The sequence below is a fragment of the Brassica rapa genome, chromosome A07 (genome assembly GCF_000309985.2).
Source record: "Brassica rapa cultivar Chiifu-401-42 chromosome A07, CAAS_Brap_v3.01, whole genome shotgun sequence".
NCBI classification, from domain to species: Eukaryota; Viridiplantae; Streptophyta; class Magnoliopsida; order Brassicales; family Brassicaceae; genus Brassica; species Brassica rapa.
This window is the reverse complement of record NC_024801.2, coordinates 1,187,418-1,208,924: the sequence shown is the minus strand read 5'-3', so window position 1 is coordinate 1,208,924 and position 21,507 is coordinate 1,187,418. Positions and strand designations below refer to the sequence as shown.

Sequence of the window (21,507 nt, the reverse complement as noted above, 5' to 3'; positions counted from 1 at the left end):
TTTAAAACTGAATACATTAAATAATATATAATATTATTTTTGGTATAAGATTTGGTATTATTGTTGGAGATAACAAAAAAATATTGATACCAAAACATTAAATTTGATGTCATTGTTGAATATGCCCTTAGAAAACAAGTTGGTTTTTCAGAAAACTGATTATCCCTATTCATCGTCTCATGTAATAAATGAGGCATTAGTTTTATTCTTTCACTGAAGGCATTTAATGAGGCATTAAGATTTTTAACTTTTTTGCTATTTCATCTCTAAGCAAAATATATAGAGATGAACTAATATATTTTTTTTTGGTAAAATATTAAATATTGTACCAAATTTTAAATTGTGACAACGATTACAGGAGAAAACTAGAAGCGGAATGCAAAATCGAAACTAAACAAACGGATAAACAACAAGATGAAACTAAGCAAGCTAGTAGAGATGAACTAATATTTATTCTGCATTAAAACTTTGGGAAAATCGCATAAAAAACCTTGAAAGTGTCACTTACTAGCACTTTAAACCTTGAAGTTTTTTCACTAACACTTTTAACCTTCAAAGTGACATTTTTATCATAAAAAACCTCCAAAGAAGAAAAATGACCTGCTGAACAGGTTAAAAACAATTTTTTTTCAAAAAAAAATTATTTAATTAATAAATAAACAAAAAAAATAATAAAATCGAAAAATTTAACAAAAAACGCATAAATTAAAAAAAATGAGAAAAATAAATAAAGATTTAGAAAATTAAATAAAAAAATAACTAAAAATTAAAAAATAAATAAGATCAAATTAAAATACAGAAAAAATAATAATAAATTTCAAAAAATTGAAAATTCAAAAAGTTTTTTTTCATTTTCAAATATAATGTCGAAAATTATCATTGGAGATATGTATTGATAAAAAAAAGAGACTAAGATAACACCAAACCAAGTTTTTGTTCTCAAACTAGTAATCAAGGCTCAAAGTCACAAAAATAAGTTTCATTAAAGAGGTAAATATACACTTATACCCCTTGGGTTAATTAATCCAAACTTTAGGGTTTAGAGTTAAGGGGTGGGGTTTTGGAATTAGGGTTTAAAATTTTATAAAATAAAAAATAAATACTAAAAAATTAAAAATAAAAATTTAAAAAACAGTTTAAAAAAATTTCACTTTTTTTTTTAAATTTATGATTTTTTTATTTTTCTCCGTTTTAATTTGATCTTATTTATTTTTTGAATTTTTTGTTATTTTTTATTTAATTTTTAAATATTTATTTATTTTTCTCATTTTTTAATTTGTGAGTTTTTTGTTAAATTTTTCGATTTTTATTAATTTTTTTATTTATTTTATTAATTAAATATTTATTTTTTGAAAAAAAAAACTGTTTTTAACCTTTTCAACCGGTCATTTTTCTTGTTTGGAGGTTTTTTATGATAAAAATGTCACTTTGAAGGTTAAAAGTGCTAGCGAAAAAACTTCAAGGTTTAAAGTGCTAGTAAGTGACACTTTCAAGGTTTTTTATGCGATTTTCCCTTAAAACTTTTAAAAAACAATAAAATAGTTATCATTTCATTTTGGTCAAAAGTATTTGTTTTTGGAGTTTGTTCGTCGAACTTTAAACACATAATTATTTGCTTTGGCAATACATACCGACATATAATAGCATAATAAAAATACCAAAATGAAAAGATTGCTGGCAGAAAAACAAAGAAAAGTTGAGAGAGAGATATCGAAGAGAAGAAAGAGAATTGGTTACAGCCCAGCCCTCATAGGCTAAAAGTTTAAATACTAAACTGATAATTAGCGGGCCAATGTTAAGCAACTCAATTATGATGTTTGATTTGCCAAATTAATAATTGATTTTCAATCATAAACGGGTCTTTATTCAAAAAGGCGTTAGAGAATCGTGAAATTATCAGACTGTTCAATGTTTTGGCAATCCATAGTGAAAATATAATGTTGAGATTTTCCTAAAGGTTATTATAATTTAATTTGCAGTGACATTCACGAAGATATTACATGAGATTTGGAATTTGTATAATTTTAATGAGATTTGATCTGTGTATAATTTAGCAAATGTTTCTAGAACATCCCAAAATCATTTAAACTGCTTACATTATTCTTGTTAAAAATTATGAAAAAATAACACATTATTTAAAATTATTAGATAGTATATGAAATGGTGTTGTGGTTATATCCAAAGTTGGATCCCGAACCATTGTCGTGTGTTTGGTTTGTTTCGTATTAATGTTTCATTTCGACAATTGGATTCGTCAAAAGATAAGTGGTTCCCCACGACCATGTGATCAGTTAAAGTAGATGGAGCTAGAACCGTGAAAGTTAAAAGAAAAAAACAGTAAAAATGTACATAACAAAGAAGCCATATGGATATGGCGTAGTAAAAACAATCGTCGAAGACACGCAAACCTCGAGTTCGTTACTTCACTTTAGAGGAACATACTATATGAAATTAAATTATATCAAAATTTATGTGGTCATCATAAGTTTTGGTAATTGATTAAAAATGCAAGTTATCTTCGTTGAGATGAGATTGGATCCTCGACACATACTGCACGTGAATATTTTATTTCATTTTAATGTAAAAATTGGAACCAGATAAACTGGTTTATACATAATTCCTTATTGGAATAATACATATAAAATCTTTCCATCTCAAAACCTTGAATTGTGTACACACTAATTTATCTGATTCCAGCTTTTAATAACTAACATGTGGATACAATATAAAGATAGTAACTTTTACACTACTGGATACTGGTACAGTGGTACTATCTAACCAGATGAAATCCATTGTCAAAAAGTATGTTATGTATGAGTTGTATTTAGAAACTTACAAATTATGTTTAGAAACTAACATATTAAGTATGTTTAGAAACTAGTCATTTTCAGTTTCTCTAAATCTCAGTTAAATTTACTTTTAAATTATACGAAATATATCTATATTATCATGTTAGACTTTGGTTTATATGGCACTATGGCAGTGTAGAGTTAACATCTATGAGCACATGTGAGGATTGTTTCCACAAAAATGTCGTTTACTTCGAACACATCATGTGTCATGTCATATTATTTTTCGATTCCAAAAATTATTAAATTATTATTCCTCAATTTTTTTTCTTTGGATAATATATTGACTTCTTTATGGTCGACTTAACTACAGAACCATGCATGAGAGTAACCGTCAGAGAATAGGCTTTGATTGGTGACTGATGTGTCATTGATTAAGTTTGAGTTAGAAGCATAACTCAAAAAATGTTAGCAATCATGAATTAGACTCCGATTGGTGACATGTTATATTAGAGTTGATTTATAATAAAAGTTACAATTCGATGTAACTCGCTGTAAAAATTATGTGGTAGAAACTGTAGATTTATGTAGTGAGTTCGCTGTCAAAATATGAGTTACTAATTTTTAAAAATAGTTGACTGGTAATATTTTTGATGTATAAATTGTAGTAGTTTATTTAAAATATAATTTTATAAATGCTAACAATGATAACATTTATCATGAATTTAGTAAATTAGACTGAAAATATAAAATATATAATAAAAATTAAATAAATATACTTAAACATGTATATATATACACATTATAGCAAAGATATTTATATATTCACGTAATTTCATATATAAAATTTCTAGTTACTAAACATAGTTAACAGTTAAAATTAAAGAAATAATTTTGTTTGAATAATAATCCAAATCAAATAAGAAAATTTATAAAAATCTTTGACTAACTAATAAATACTTACGTGATTTTATTTTTTGAAAATGGTTTAGTAACTCAAGGAAAGTAAACGTGATAAATAATTTCTCTGCAATTCAAATAGTAAAGTGTTAAAAAAAAGTAAAAGTAACCGTAAGGTAATTGACAGAAAGCAAAATAACTACTACCTCAACTCTAATACACACGATTTTGGTTGATGTTGATTAAGTATTTGAGTTACCAATTTTACAAAAGAGATAACTCAAAATTGTACCTCAAATATAACACATTATAACTCAAACATAAACTCAAAAAATAAAAAACAAATCATGATTGGTGACATTTTTGAGTTATAACCACAAATCAAACTTAATCAATAGTAACTCATGTCACTAATCAAAGCCTTAGTTTTAGATTTTTGAGTTACTATTTGATGTATAATGTATTAGGTTTGAGTTACAATTTTGAGGTATTCCTTTGGTAAAATTGATAAATCAAGTGGTAATTCAACATCAAGAAAAATACCATGTGTTAAGATTTGAGTTGGTATGTTTTTTTGGTTTTCAACTAAAAACCCCACGTTCACTTGTTGCTATATTAAACAACTTGTTTTCTAAATTCATTTAATAGTTGTCTATTTTTATTCACGTAATTATTTAAACATTTTTTATATTTTAACTATTATTTATATTTAATACTAACATTATAACATAATTTACTTATATGGATGCCTTCTATAATATATAATAAATAGATTTAAATATCTTACTTATATTTAAATTAATTGATATTTATTTATATAATCTTTTATTAATTTTTAATAAATATTTTTATTATTTATAATTTTTTTGTAGAACAAATTATACATAAAATGATAATCAATTATTATTAAAATAGTAATTCACAGTTTTGTGCAAACTTATTATATGAATAACATATAAATATGTGGACACCCTGTTTTATAATAACTATGGTGATGATTGTTTTACTAGTTTTTGGATTTTGGTTTCCGGTTTTTAGATTTTAGTTTTTGAGTTTTTTGCTTTTGCAGTAGATTTTAGTTTTTTGAAAAGCATGATTGGTTGTTTTAGATTTTGGTTTTAGCTTTGGATTTTTTTTTTAAATTAATAAAATAAAAATATTAGTAAAATTTTATTTAATAATATAATAATAATAATAATAATAATAATACCGTCATCAAAAGAAATATAAATAGTTTAATAAAATTGTTTAAAAAAATATAAATACAAAATAAAACTATCGTAATTCATACATAGATACATAAATTTGATAATTCATATATTTATGTCATAAATCTTTTTTAAATTAAAATTAATTCTATGTGTAGGCATAATTTTTATATGTGAGTATTTTTTTTCTTTTGTTGAACTATTGTATATAAGGGTAATAGCTAAATTTTGTAAACACAAAAATAAATTAAAGTGTAACAAATTTGCAATATAGAGACTTAAACAATTTAATTAATTTGCTGTAACATTTATGTCAAAAAAAAACATAACTAAAATTATTGAATTTTTTTAAAAAAGAAAATTTTTTTTTGGTCGTAGGGGAAAACCAAGAGAATTTTGATTTATTTTTTAAGGAAAATTAAATTATCAACAAAACATATAAAATTTGCATAAAAATAAATTTAAATAACTAATTTTATAGACAAGTTTTAAAATTGTTCTTAATAGAACTTACTTTTGTGTTATCAATACAATATTAAAAGGGATATATGAGCCTCATCTAGGCTGTCCACGTCATCATAAAAAATCATCCAATCAGGTTTTAACGTTTTGCCACATAATCAAGTGATTTTTGATATTGGGCTTAAATTTTTTTTATGAGCCGGCATGTTAAGCTGAATGGTCCAGGAAATCCATTTATTGAAAACATCGTGACCTAAAGCATTTCACGTATGCATTTCATAAAGACATGGGCCCCATAGTTCTCGGTTTGGTTTGGTGATTGTGTTATGGCGTTTGGTTTTTAAGTTACGCGTCGGTTCAATTAATATTTGGTTAAGTCATCAAACACAGCGTTTTGTGTTTAAGTAGATTAGGATCTCTCTTATTGTTCTCAGACTCTTGACCTTTGTAGTCTACGTTCAGTTTCTATGCAAACACGAAACTTTTCTTCTACAAACTCTTAATCTTCCCTTATCGTTCAACGTATTCTCTTGATTTACCAATTAATGTTTTCGTAGTTTAACTCAGAAGCGATGTCTTCCACTCCGTTTCATTCAAGTCAAACCTATAAAATGGAGAGGGTCAAGGGTTGGCTGAATCTTCACAAGACTCAGTAAATTAAATTACGAGGTTTCCGCTATATTTTAGGACTGATGGCGTTTCACTCGATAAATTCTCTTCACAAATTAACTCGAATCACTTCTGCAGCCGGTTCTTCTGTTTGCAGCCATGGTAACTTTCTTAAGCTTCTCACTTCATCTCTGTCGCACGAACCGTACTTCTGATTTCTAATTCTGGTTTGATAATTTCGCAGGTGAAGAACCTGATAACCAGACCAAATATAAAGCTCCTTCTCAGTACCATTTTCACTCTTTTATATTCGATTTGTTGATTATTTTTTCATATCAGGAGTATATTTGATTGCTGCCTGACATAAGACCGGGGGTTGATATAAAAGTTATAAGTTTGAGAACAATCTTCTGAAAGATAAATTTAGAAACCGTTTATGCTTCTGTTCTTTAGCTCATGTTCATAGTGTTCTCCTCTTCTTAACTCATGTTCATATTGTTCTGAAACTCAAAAGTCAACATTATCAAGCTGTTATATTCGGATCTTTATTGAAATCTTTTGAATGATTAATGTAGACTTAAAATAAATGTGCAAAAAAATATTTTTTTGAACAAGTATACAGTAATAAAAGCGATGTATGGAGCTTGGGTTTAGTAATGCTTGAATTGCGCAGCAGGAATCATATCCACCTCAGCTGAAGAGGAAACATGGAGCAGTCTTCTCGAGTTCATGGAAGCTATTGATGACCGCCCACCGCCCACTCTTCTTCCTTCAGAAAGTTTCTCCTGTAAGTTATCTTCATTCATCTCCACATGGTAATAATATATTTTTTCATCCATTCATCTCCCCGGAGTAGTTACTAATTTCAAGATATTCTACTATTCTACACTCTCTTTCAGTTTGCAAAAGGACCCAGTCGAAGCTCTGCAAAGGATCTAATGGTTTGTTGAAATCACCATCCTTGAAAATCATCTCAGGAACATCCTTTCTTGAAGAAGTACGACGACAACTCTGGGACAAATCTGGCATCATACTTCAGAGATGCATGGTCTCTGTTTGCAACGCTTAAGAATCTGTCTGGTTAGTTCTCCGTTTAGGCTCCAGGAAGATATCATATTATCATCATCATCTGGTTGTTACTATTATTATCTGAGGTTTCTTTGTTTTAAACCACCAGTAAAAAAAATATCCTGATCATATAGATTTGTGCTAATGTTGTATTTAAAGATTAAAGGATATATGAGCATCATGGGACTGATTAGTGAGTTATATTTTTTTGACTATTTCAAGATTCAGCATCTTTAGTGTTTTTTCCAATGTTTCAATTTGTATAATCAACTCACCTTTGCTTACATGTTGTGTTGGTTTATGTAGTTCATATTTACGGATGTTATTTTCAGTAAGTCAATGTGAATACGTTGTTTACAATTTTATAAGAAAAGGAGTCGTACAAATATTTTGACGACTGTTTCTGTCTCTCAAAACATATTTTAAGAGTCTCTGTGATTCGTTAAAACGTATATATTTCATAAAGTAGATTATATTACACTCATATTACTCAATTAGTATATCTGTCAACCATGATAAGCTTATTATACTATTCAACCAAAACTGAAATAAATAATAAAGAAAAAGAAAAATCTTATTTGGCTGCGAGCCCTTCTGAACACGGGTAGTGCTTAGACCTGCTGTGCTAACATTCCACATATTTCTTTTTTTTTTTTGAATAATACCATTATGTTATACACGTCTTTGAAAAAGAAATTTATCGCACAAGAAATTGGCCATAACTGCAGGAAACTTCAAGTTTAAGGTTTGTGTGTATAGCTAAGTTCTCTCTTTCTCTCTTAAGAGATTCTTATGAATCATCGGTAAGAAGAAGAAGAAGCATTTCGTGTTTTCCTAAAATTTTAGTAAATCACTGACTTGAAAGCCGAATGACTAAAATATGACTCTACAGATCAGTGCTTGGACTGCAGAAACCAAAAAAACACAGTTTGAGGAAAATACCCGGAATTTAGAAGATGGGTTATGTTTAGCGGAGATATTCTTATGAATCATCGGTAAGAAGAAGAAGCATTTCGTGATTCTTATGATCTCAGTAGATAGAGAGATATTGAGTTGACGGAGTTAAAGTCGTTGTGTAAACAGGTTGAATCGAATTCTGCAACCCATGAGCTGATTAATGTTAGGATACTCACATTGTTGACATAATCATCAAAGCCAAAACATATTTGCATAATTAATTAGAAAAGATTAAGCATATTTATAATTATATTTTCCAGAGTTTGGTGCAAGATATTTCAAAACAAAAATTTCATTAAAATATGAATATAACCTAATAATTAGTTAATTTAAAAAAAATATAAGATACATTTTAAAAGAAAAGTCAAGTTTTTAAAATTAAATAGGGACTGAACTACCATCTAATAAATAGATTATAGTACTGCATTATGAGGAAATGAGCAGAGAAGCTTGTTACTCACCATTTTAGCTCAATTAAATATAATTATATTTTTGGAATCAAAATAATAAAAAAAGAGGAATTTATATGAGAACCCACAACGATAAAATCTATTTGTAATTAAAGCTAAATGTTTTTAAAATCTACATAAATAAATTATTAACAAATAAAATAATTAAAATTTGGTGAAATACATAACGTAACCAATAATACTTAATATAACAAAATCTTATACATAAAAATAAGGTAAAAATAAAATAATTGAATCCAACAACTTATTGCTTATTTTACATTTCATTACAGGAAGGTCACCAAAAATTTTAAAATACTGAATTTTACTGTTTTTAATCATTAAACTCAAGCTGAAGAAAACTTATAAAATATCGAGGGAAACCACGAAAAATACATAACCAGAATATATATTTTAATAAATAATTTTTAAGAAAAAAATATAACACAAAAAATTAAAAAGCAAAAAAGAAATTTTTTTTGATGAAATAAAAAAATATTAAGGTTATCTATTCAAATAAATGTGATTAATTAAAAAAGTTACATCATGATATACAAAGTTATATTTGCTAAAAATACAAAACTAAAGACTAATACAAAACAACATATATATATTGAAAATACAAATTTTCAAATACCTATGAATGTAAGATAAATAATATTTAGATAATGCGTCTGATTAGTTGGGTTGTAAATGTAGAAATTTTGTTGTAAGAACTCAGTCTGTAATTTTTAGTGACTTAGTTGTAAGTTTTTAATCTTGAAGATATTACAATTTTCAAAAGCTGATTTAGAAAAAAAACATAAAATATATATGGTTGTAAATTTAAGGAGAATAGTCCATTAAATTACGTAGAGACTAATTGGAAACAGACTTTATAAATAATTTTAAATGAAATGAAACAAGTCTACGATTCAACCAATTAAATACGATAACTAGAATTTAATTAATTTTTGTTCATTCTACTCTTCACCTTACATATAATTTCCAATAACAAAAAAAATTGGATTCTAAAATATTTGAATTGCATAAGACAAAAAGCAATGAATGATTTAAAATCATTTTATATTTGTCTATACCTACTTATATTTTTTTATAATAGATTCCAAAAATTATATATTTAAATAAACATACTGAATATATAATCAAAACTAAAATTTAAACAAAAAACCCGGGCGTAGGATAACATTTTCAGTTGTAATGTTAGGCAACTGGTTGATTATCAAAGTTAATTTAATTTGATAAAAAAAGGTTTATATAAAAGTGTAATACTTTTATAATAACTCAAGTTTTTTAAAAACTAAAAGAATCACTGATTCAACATAATGGATAACCCACCCCATGCCCAACCCATAGAAGATGCAGGTAAACAAATCATAATCTTAGTTCTATTTGTCTTCATAGAAGATCATATGGTTTAGTTGATTTCGGATTTAAAAGAATATAGTAGTTTTTTTATGTTAATTATGTGTAACAAATACATTATTTGTTCACACGATTGATGCATTACTTAAGACAAAGCGAATAAAAGAACCGCATAAACTCATTCTCACATACATCAAGCATTTCAAAAGAGGGATATGAGGTCATGAAAAACATTGAGTCAAGAGAAGCTTATCTGAGCTATTGATTTACCACAGCTTATGTACTGGTTACTTATTGTCCTTTTTTTCCAAAAACATTCATTTTCGGACATTTGCCTCTTTTGGATACTATATTTCATTACAATTTCAAGGTTTTAAATGCAATAAAATGGTTAACTCCAAAACATCATACATGAAACTTTTTATGTTAATAGGTTGCATCCTACTCATTTCTGTTTTAAATTTACAATATAATTGTCTACATTTGCATTTCTAAAATATGTTAGAAAATTTTAATCTCACTGCATCCACTAATTCTTGGCTTTAAATAATACATACATTGAAACAATTAGATTAACATAAAAAAATAGGCTACAGATACCATGTATACAAATATGAAGTTAAGAATCACTTATCGATAAACTGAACAAAAAAACTTATATTCATCAACAGTTTCTCATCACAAAACTATTGAACATCAAACTTTTTCCGCGCGTAGCGCGGACATCGGATCTAGTATTATTAAACAAAGGCTTTTACTAAAGCTGATTTGGTTATAGTAGTTTTTTTTTTCATGTGTTGATGCATAAATATAGCAAAATTTTAAATGAAAAAGAAAATAAAAAAAACTGTCGTTGGATTTTGAAAAAATCACAAAAACTTAGATTTTGGTTTTTCATTAGAAAAAACAGTTATTTGAAAAAAAAACTAGTTTCTCTAGATTATAGAGAATCTATTTCTTTAAAAGCTTGATTGACAAAAAAATAGTTTTTTCATACTTTCGATTTAATATATTTTATTTTAATATATTTTTATTTTTCCAATCTATTTTATCAAATTTGTAATAAATATTATTTTTGATATTCATATTATGTCTCTTAAATAATACATACTGCAATTTATACATAAAAAATGTTATGAGTTAATTATATAAAATCATACAATAACTCATATTTTACAGCAAACTTACTACATAAATCTACAGTTTTTACCATATAATTTTTACTGCGAACTATATTAACTTATAACTTTTTTTCTAATTCAACTCAAATACCACATGTCACTAATCGGAGCCAATAATAGTGATGCCACCATCTATCTTTTATGATCTGTCTTCTAATTGGTAGTCAATATAATGAAAATAGTATATCAAATAAATCTGAACAGAAATCCAAACTAATTCATTGGATATGAAAATAGTATATTTAAGTGATTGTTAAGTTATTGGCGAGTTCTCAAGCTACAAATGTAAAAATAAATAAATGATATAGAATGTCGTGGAGCAAGCTTACAAAAAGAAAAAATGTCTTGGAGCACTGACTCGATTCTCACTTTAAATAAAATATAAAATATACGAGATATATTAGAGCATGAGCATCAAAAGTTTAAGAGGGGAGTTCTCACACATCTCAAAAAAAAATATATTATAATAATCAATTACTAGATTTTGAGCTGCGCTTGAAAGCGCGGATTTGATTTTGTTTTACTTTTCGTAATTATGAAATTTAGGATTTGAATCATATAATTTTGAAGATTATATCACTAATATATAGGTCATTTGCATAAACACAATTAATTTGTATGAAATTTTATCACGCGTTTGTGTTTTTGAAGTTTGTTCGAAATTTGTTTGAAGATTCATTTGTATGTAAAAATAGTATAGCAATTTGAAACTGATATAATATAGTGTTATTAGTAACGATTTATGTTACATTTAATTGTATGTATATTAACAATCAAACTACCAATTATAAAACCAAGTATTAGAATATTTTTTAAATTTTTTTTAAAAAAGTATCTATAATATAAATCTAAACTACAATTTCCTATTTTATAAAAGTATCAGAGAGACATATGTTCCATTATTAAAAGTTAGGCTTTAAAAAGAATGTTTTATTCACATATGTTTTTGTAAGTTATGTTCTTAAGTATTTGGAATTTTTCCTATTTTAAATTTAATGTGGGTCTCAATTTAATTATGTTAAAAATTTTGGTCTTATTAATTTGGGTTTATCTGTGTTAGAAATTAATTTTGTAGTCGATGGTACTATGCTCCTTGTGGGTGAAATGAATATTTCGATGTTTTTAAAAGTGGGGGAAATGAATATTTCGATAAGGTTATGTTATAATAGGTTTGGTTTTGGTTCATGTAATTTATTTTGTTTGGGTAGGGTGGTTTAGCAATCTATTTAAATGGTTAAGAATAAATAATAATGTATCCAGTTTGATAGTTAGAGTAAAAATCGCTTATATATAAGGTAAAATATCTTGTCATGTATTGTTATAATATAAAGGAGAAGTCCAAAAAAATAAAAAAGTAAATGGTCCAAACAACCTTTTTAAGTAGATTTATTAAAACTCCTTCTATTTTAATAGTATTGATGGTGAACTCGTTTTGTTACGCTCCTTTCTCATAAACCCGGATCGTTACTGTTTAGCGGGCCCCACACCACGTGGCGGCCCGCTATTGATCAGTTTATTTATTTAAAAAAAAAGCAAACGAAAAATAATAAAAAATAACAAAAAAATTAAATTGTGAATCCCAACCGGGGGTTCATTAATTGCTTGCTCTTAGTTCTGGTCAAGAATCCTATTAACATTAGCAAAATAATATATTTAATTAGTTGCAAGTAGTACGTAGCTGTTACAAAAAAAAGTTGGAAGTACGTAGCTTGATCACTTAAAAATAATACTTTGTTTTAGTTAGATCTTAATTCGAGTTTGTGGGTAATGTATTGTATACAATGATATTCTTTATTTGTTTGCACAAAAAAAAAAAATTATTTATTGATATATTGTTGAAAAATCATTTCTTGATACAGTGATACATCATGATCTCTGATTTAAGAGAACCATTAATTTTGGATGCTGGCTTAGCATTTTTTTAATTAAAAAAAAAGAAAGAAAAGAAGAAGAAGAAGGAATACTTAATTAGACATCACAAAGTGGCGGTTGTTTGCACTGTTCGCGGGCCCTACAGACACGTAGCGGCTCGTGATTGATTATTCTTTTAAAAAAAAATTTCAAACAAAAAAAAATTAAAAAGTTTTTTTAAGCATCCCACTTAAGTAACTTTAGGGTTAATGGTGCTCTAAGGAAATATGTAGAAAAAATGACTAGAACTCTGCATTGTTTATATAAAAAGAAGTAAATGATTATAACGTTTTCTTTCTCTTTTTAATTCTTGTTTCCCCTTATTAGAAGAACTCCGCTTGAATGCTTGATCTTTGTGAAAGGGACATTGAATTGCCTTTCGGTTAGAAAAGGACAAATCTGTTATGTGTCAAGTTTTATCAGTTTACTTTTCGTGACTCTATCGATTCCGTTTTATTACGTGTACTGAAAAAAAATCTCACGTTTTATTCTCCATCCTTTTATGTACATTAATATACACAGCAATGAATTAAATAGGCAGAACTGGTAAAAATATCATAACTTCATAAGTATCTGAAGATTAAAAGATTGTGAAAGAAAATTTGGACATGGAGTCCAAATATAGACCAAAATACGATCTTTTGTGTGAAAGTAGTTTTATGGACAAGAAGTCAAATGGTCTAAGAGATTCTCTAACAATCAAACGAGTTTATTCTCTAAGAATATGCTTATAGAAATTTCTAAAAGGATGATATATATGATGAGAATACATCTCGCGAAGATGATGCTTCCAGGGAGAGAATATGATGATGTGCGTGGTTGTACTCTTTTTCCTTATCATTGGTTTTGTCCCATTGAGTTTTCTATGTTAAGGTTTTAACGAGGCAACAAAGAACACGCAAATGATAGATACTTTGAGAGGAATGTTATCACTTTACTAATAAAGATCTATCAATATTCCAAAGTATTGTTTGAGATTTAGAGAAGCAGAAGATAATGATCAAAGATCAATCATACTTGAAGAAGAATCAAGGTATGGACACATTTCATTCTTGAGACAGAATCGAAGGTCAAAAGTTTTCCAATCAAAGGAGACCTTCTAGATGGAATTAAAATATGAAATGTGTGTTCAGAGAAATATCTTTGAGTCTATTTTTCATCTCCAATTTGAATCAAGTCATTCCCGATGATAGAACTCGAGATATGGCTGTTTTTGTGGAACATGTACAAGCTGTTTCAGAATACCTTATTTCGACTGATATCCCAAATATTGCTCGATACTACCATCTTACCAGAGCTAGACCAGTACCTAACGTTAGACATGTATGCTAGCTTCGATTTCCAAGTGGTTTGAAGTCATTTTGTCCTATGGTCACCAAGATATTCAAGTTTTAGTGAGGAGTGTTAAATCTTACAAGAGAAGTGAACCGGTCCAACCCCAAGAAGAAGGAGTTATAACATCATATTGGATTGTGTCATATCAGATATCTCAAGTTATGTTTCATCAGGGGAGGAGATGCGCGCTGCACTCTTTTTCCTTTCACCACAGTTTTTCCCACTTGATTTTCCTGGTAAGGTTTTTAATGAGGTAGCATCTTATGCGCTTTAGAAAATATTTTTTCAATGTACATCCAAGGAAGAATATTATGAACTATTATGTGGATGTTCATTAAGCCCATAAGCCCATGTTCTAGAGGATTCTGAAACTAATGTTGTATGGTGACCTATGGAATAATAAGAATAACTGATTTCCTCTTTCTCTATTCACAACACGGTTAGTCCACTTTAACTTATGTATAATAACAAAACAATTTCCGATTTAACTTCTGAATAAACTCTGATTAGTCCACTTTAACTTATGTATAATAACAAAAAAATCCGATTTAACTTATGTATAAACTCTGGTTAGTCCACTTTAACTTTAGTCCACATTGTAATAAGTATTTAGTTCGGTTTAGACCGGTTATTATGGGTATCGGATAGTTCGAAAGAGTGTATAAAGTCCACTCAAGAATCAAATATTTTATTTTTATAGTTGGGTTGGATTAATTTTTGATTATGGTCAGTTCGTTTAATAATATTTAAATCTGATTAATATCGGAAAAAAAAAATCACAGTTTCATTTTCTCGGATAATTCAGATAAAGTTTATTTAAAAAAAAATATATCGAATAGTTTATATAAATCTTTACTATATAAAAGGAGCTAATTTGAAGGCCAAAGAGGGGTGCCACATAAGCAAAAAAATTTCCCACCAATCATTTTGCCATGTCATCACGGCCCATCATTCATCTTGCAGCAAGCAAAGGTTTAAGCCCATTCTTTTTATTTTTCTTGAGGTCCAGTAGTCATCTTGCAGCTTCTTCCTCTCGAACCCTAGGCACTTCCTCCGACATCAAGCTCTCGAAATCGATTGTCTATCTCCCTCCTCCGGAATAATGCATGTATCATCATCAATGAAAAAACCGAGCCCAACCTTCAATGCTCCTTAATCACCCTTCAAGACAAAGCTTCGTGCATCCCTCCTAACCAACGATTCTGATGGCTCTTCAAGTAACCATCATTACTCACTCATTAGAAACGTCCAACTCTCTGTGTTTCCCTTATCAGAATATTTATATCCCCATCAATCTCTTTTCTCAGTCGCAAAATTTCATTGACCCATTCCTAATAATACCATGGCTACTCGGCAGTAAGACACCACTTCCAATGCTCCTGCACTCTTCTTCAGTCAAGTGGCTGTCACAGGACCATCCACTTCGAAGATGCTGTTTCTTCATTCCTGGGAAGCTTGCAACCATGCCAAAGGAGACATATTGTTTAGCTTTCTGATATAAATCAATCCAGTATTCATCGCTTATTATTGTCTGTTCACCATATAATAGGCATGCTTCTTCTATATATTGACTAAAATAGTACTTTGATCTTCTCTATAGGGTACTGTGGCACAAGGTTTCATTGCTCAAAACCGTCTCGAGTGATATGAAAGTCGGCTCAAGCATGGCTCCATCTACACACTCCAACAACAAGGCTATGTTCCGTTTAGCTTATCAGAAGAGTGTTATTTGCTTTACACACGACTCTGTCCTTTCAGGGCCTGAAGAAAATAGTCTCCCCAATTTTGTCAGACCGATTCAGAATGCACTCCTTTACAGATTTTGAAGCCAATTGTGATCTCAGAGGTTATCTTCATGGTGAGTTTAGCCCAGATCCCATCAACTTACTTCTCCTTGCAAATTCGCACTATAACTCTGTCTCTGTTGTAGATGTTGTTGGCCACCTTAGTTTGGTTGATGGTCATCCTCTCCATCCACGTCCAGTATTATGCATTACGTAAGGCGCAACTTTCTGGAAATTATTGGCCCATTTGCAGCTTAAAGAGTAAGAAATTATTATTAATGGCTTGAAGTGTAATATAACTTGCAGTTCTTCAAAGGTACACTGTCTTATTTTCTCATACAAAGAAATCAGTGACGCCATGTGTGGTTTTGATAGAATTCTTCAGATCAGTGAAGGTGGTTTTGGTAGTGTATATAAAGCCATCATTAACGATCCAACTGCAACTGGCGGAAATTCTCATTCTGTTCCACTTGCTGTCGCTGGTAAGAGATTCAAACGATAAAGTCAATAGGTATGTATGTCATTGGTTATGCCTTGGTTATGAAAACATTAGTATTCAAACTTTGTCCAATAAAAAGGTTTATGTTTGATATTATTAGTCATCAGTTTCTAATAAAAGGGCACAAGCAATGGCTTGATTTAGTTATTGGGCGTAGTTAATGACTTAAACTTAGTGCGGCTCTTAGGATATTGCTCAGAGGACACAAAGAGCTTTTTGATATGGAAACAAAGGCTTGAGATCATGCTCCGTGCAGCTCAAGGATTGGCTTATTTGCATGAACTCCAGGTAAATCAACAAAGAATCTGGTTTTACAACATACCCTTTTCATTGTTTTATGCATTAACTAGATGCATGTCTCTTGACCAGGTAATATACGGAGACTTCAAATCATGATGCGTTTTTTTCGATGATGATTTTAATCCAAAATAATCAGGCGTTGATCTGGCTAAAGAAAGGTATTGGAGATAATACTCATTTTGTTACTGCAGTAAGTAACATGTCTCCCGTCTCTTTTACAAATTTAGAATATTATTAGTTACTTCTTCAACAAGTAACCAATTCACTTTTTCCGTTTTTCATGATTCTCTCAAGAGAGTACCAGAAGAAACGACTATGCATCTCGGAGTACGTAGAACCCGTCATCACAAGAACCACATCGATGTAAATATCTTTGGAATTGTTACGTACATGATTATTGCTGGTCTTCGCACACTCAAGCGAATGAAAAGATTCTTTTGGAAAGGATCAAACTATTTTGTGCTCATATATATATTATATAAAGCTTTGGAATGATAGTTGACTTTGAATCTACGAAACAAGTATTTTTTTTTGCTATAGTTAGCAGAGTGGCTAAAGAGAAACCCAAACATCGCCTTTGTCGTTGAAAGTCTTTGTAAGATCATTTTGAAATCAAATTCCGAAGATATGAAAAGTTCTATTGGAGAATTTACTAGAAGGGTTATGAGAGCAAAAATGATTATTTTCTATATTTAGAATAGTAGAGAATAATTATGGTTTTCTCAACCTTATTTTACAATACAAAACGATATGTTAAGTGTGCATTAATAAGGATATTGCATCAATTATTTCTCACCTAAACTCTCTATCTCATCTATTTTATTTTGGGAGTGTTTCAAAAAGTATGAAAGACTCGCATCAAAAATTCTCAAATCGACTGGTGACCTTTTCGGGAACACGAGGAACAAAGATTTTATATACTGTATTCTAACCATTTGTTTTGGAAATAATTAAATTACTGTTTTGAGCATTAAAGGCTCCCAAATGGTATCTATTTTGCTATCATACATACGGACATACCAATATGAAGATGTATATCTGAATATAAACGCTGCTAATCTAAACCAAAAACGTAATACTTTTTCTAATCAATATTTATTAATACAATCTATACTATTAAAAGAGAAGCATTCTGAAAAAATCTACTTATACAAGGTTGTTGGACCTTTTTATTAGACTAACTTTTTTTGATCTTCCTTTATATATTTTAATCTATACTATTAAAATAAAATCATCCTAAAAATCTGCTTACAAAAGGTTTGTTGCACCTACTCATTAATATGTTTTGATCCTACCTTTATTTTCTCTAACCATCTAACATTTTTATTAATAGCCATATTAATACAGGATACAATAAGGACAATTAAAGCAATATCATCCTCCACATAATCATATTAATATATCTTGCTAAATTTAATACCTTGATAAATTCATTTAAAAGATTGCGAACCATATATTGATTTCAATATAAACATTTTAATCCTTGATATAACTTATCTTTCAATATTCACGACGACCTTTAACCTGATTATTAATATACGGCAAGTACTTATCAACAAAATATAAACTTTTGAACACTGAAAAAATTAACATTTTTAATGTAATTCAAAATTGTCAAACATATATCCAACTATTTACAAAGTCAAATTTGACAAAAAAAATAAATAAATCATCTGTTAAAAAATTATATGTATTACGAAAAAAATAATTTTATGAAAATATTTATAATAAAAAATTATTATTTAAGATAATTTTTTAAAAAATATTAAAACCCTACAAATTTATACTATTTAGTTAGCTAAAAATATGCCAAACAAATCTTAAGTCTTATCAAGTGAACAAATGCAACTCTTATAAAATACACACAAATATATTGAAAGAGAGTAGCCTTGAGTATTTGGGTCATTGGGTTAGGTACCTGGCGGTTCTTTTTTATTTTGGGTCCTTTGAGTCTTAAAGATTTGGAGCCAACTAGATATTTGAAAAAAAATTTGGCTTGGGTTTGGGTTAGTTTTTTCGAGTCCAGGTTGGTTCAGACCCATAATTTAAATATCTCTAAAATACCTATAATTTTCAGGAATGTATCGGGTCCGGATCAGTCCGAAAAAGCCCGAAGTACCCAAAAACCCGAAAACATCCAAACCCGAAAACACCCAAACCCAAACAAACACCCAAAAATTCAAACAAATACCCGAAAATATTCAAATAGTCAAAATACTAATTTTACCTGAAATCAGATCCGATGAACCAAAAAGTTATCCAAATACCTGAAATATATTTTAAAATTTTTGAAACTTTATCCAAAACTATAACCAAAAACCCAAACTTGAAGGTTAAAAGAATATCTGTAACACCAGAAACATATCCGAAATACCCCAAATACCTAATCTAAACAAAATATTTCGCATACTTTGGGTACCCGATCGGGTCTCCGGTAAGATCCAGACCCAAACCGAGATAGCATGTCCAAAAACATACCCAATAGGTAATTTGCCATGTATCCGAAACCGAACCAGACCTATATCTTTTACTCGGTTTCAGTTGATTTTTTTTGGATCCGGATAAAATTTTCATACTTAAGAGAGAATTACAAAAGAATATATACATACAAAATCTCAAATAAACTAATAACGTACAATAAAAAAATACTAATTCATATCAAACTTTATTTATAATAAAAAAAAACCCCACGCTTTCAAAGCGCGGATCAAAATCTAGTAACATTTTTATAAAGATACACGCATGATTACCTTTTTTTAATTAAACTTTATTTTTTTCTATTATATATATAAGTGCACCCATCAATACTTGCGCATCAAAATAGAAAAGCAAAATTATGTTAGTCACAAACATATATCTTATTATATATATAAGTTAAAAGCCAACTTAAAATTAACATGTATAATATTTAATATAATAGAATTGACATGAAATATATAATAACTATTCTAAAAGTAATATAAAATATTAAATAACAAAATTTTTTTATAGAATGTAACTTAAAAAAAGTATTAATTCAAAGAATCATGTCTATTAAATTAATATAAAATAGTACACAAAAAATAATTATTTATATAAAAAAAACAGTGTAAACTTATTGGAAAGCTAACATCAAACAATTAAAAAATAAATTATAATCAAATCTAAACAACACTCAAAATTATTTCAATAAAATAGTGAATGTGTTTATGTTGTACTATGAAAAACTCTACAATAGTTTGTATTATAGATTGTTTCCTTGATTTCAACTTTTCAGACAACAAATTTCATTTTCAAAATTTATAGACCAATAATCCGCGCTACGCGCAGATAAGAACCTAGTTTGAAATAAAAGCATTCGGATGGATAATTTCTTATGGAAATTGCTCTAACTCACCGGATCTGATTAATCCACCTATGACCGCAATTTCTTTGAAATATAAATTAAAAACTAAAAAACATCGAGAATGCGGCAAAAAAAAACACTAACTTTTCACGAATTGCCAAAGAAAACATGTACTCGAGTCTGGCCAAAAAAATCATTTACTTTTGTTGACTTTTTTAGTTTATTAATAAATTTAAGATTGACACAATATTACCAATTTAGCACGCCGTGAACTCACAGTTAACACAGTATTAACTAGACGTTAAATGTTAGGGTTAAGTGAAACGACGTCGTTTCATCTCATTTGAAAACGACGTCGTTTTACATGATTTGAAAAAATAATCATGTAAACCCCTGGATTTGAACTCGGGTTGATTGGTTCAAATGACAAGGTCTTTTACCACTAGGCTAGTGAAACTTTCAATGTACTTACTAATATGTTTACTTTTATTTGGTACTGATTGAATATAAAAATATTCTATAAAAACTTAAAAAGATCTTTAAAATTACAAAAAATTGAAAAATAAGAAACTTTTTATAAAATTAATTTTGAAATTAAAATTGAAAATACATTTTATTTTTCTTTTTAAAAAATAAAAACTCTTCCAAAATTTTCTAAAAAATTAAAACGATCTTTAAATTCCAAAAAATTGAAAAAAATAAAGAAATTTTTTATAAAATTAAGTTTGAAATTAAAATTGAAAATAAAATTTTATTTTTCTTTAAAAAAATAAAAATTTTACTTTTCTTAAAAAAATAAAAAAATCTTCCAAAATTTTCATCAAATTAATTTTGAATTAAAATTAAAATACTTTTTTGGAAGATTTTTTATGTTTTGAAAAGAAAAAAAAAATTTATTTTCTATTTTAATTTCAAAATTAATTTTATAAAAAAAAAATTTATTTTTTCAATTTTTTGGAATTTTAAAGATCTTTTTAAGTTTTTAGAAAATTTTGGAAGAGTTTTTATTTTTTATAAAGAAAAACAAAATATTATTTTTAATTTTAATTTCTAAATTAATTTTATAAAAATCTTCTTTATTTTTTTAATTTTTTTTGGAATTTTAAAGATCTTATTAAGTTTTTAGAGAATTTTTTATATTTAATATGTACCAAATAAAAGTAAACATGTTAGTAAGCACATTGAATGTGTCAGTAGCCCAGTGGTAAAATACCTTGTCATTTGACCAACTAACCTGGGTTCAAATCCAGGGGTTTACATATTTTTAATTTCAAATTATGTAAAACGACGTCGTTTCACTTAACGCCAACAATAAACGACGTCAAATATTTCTGTTAAATTTATTGACGGTGTGCTAAATTGGCA

General features: G+C 28.0%; 2 long non-coding RNA genes across 10 annotated transcripts; both read left to right on the top strand.

The window, feature by feature from the left end:
* The first annotated feature begins 1,427 nt into the window (after positions 1-1,427).
* Positions 1,428-8,911, top strand: LOC103828341. Its single transcript, XR_004449257.1, has 3 exons — positions 1,428-6,130; positions 6,213-6,755; positions 6,868-8,911. It is a non-coding gene; the product is annotated as an uncharacterized LOC103828341 (long non-coding RNA).
* Positions 8,912-11,382: 2,471 nt separating this feature from the next.
* On the top strand, positions 11,383-17,472 carry LOC103828340. 9 transcript variants are annotated; one of them, XR_004449252.1, is made up of 7 exons: positions 11,486-15,451; positions 15,592-15,744; positions 15,835-16,092; positions 16,165-16,529; positions 16,705-16,805; positions 16,887-17,007; positions 17,112-17,472. It is a non-coding gene; the product is annotated as an uncharacterized LOC103828340 (long non-coding RNA). The 9 variants fall into 9 exon arrangements; XR_004449254.1 differs by having other exon boundaries at positions 11,492-15,744; positions 16,165-16,279; positions 16,394-16,529; XR_004449250.1 differs by having other exon boundaries at positions 11,494-15,744; positions 16,165-16,231; positions 16,325-16,529.
* Positions 17,473-21,507: the final 4,035 nt, after the last annotated feature.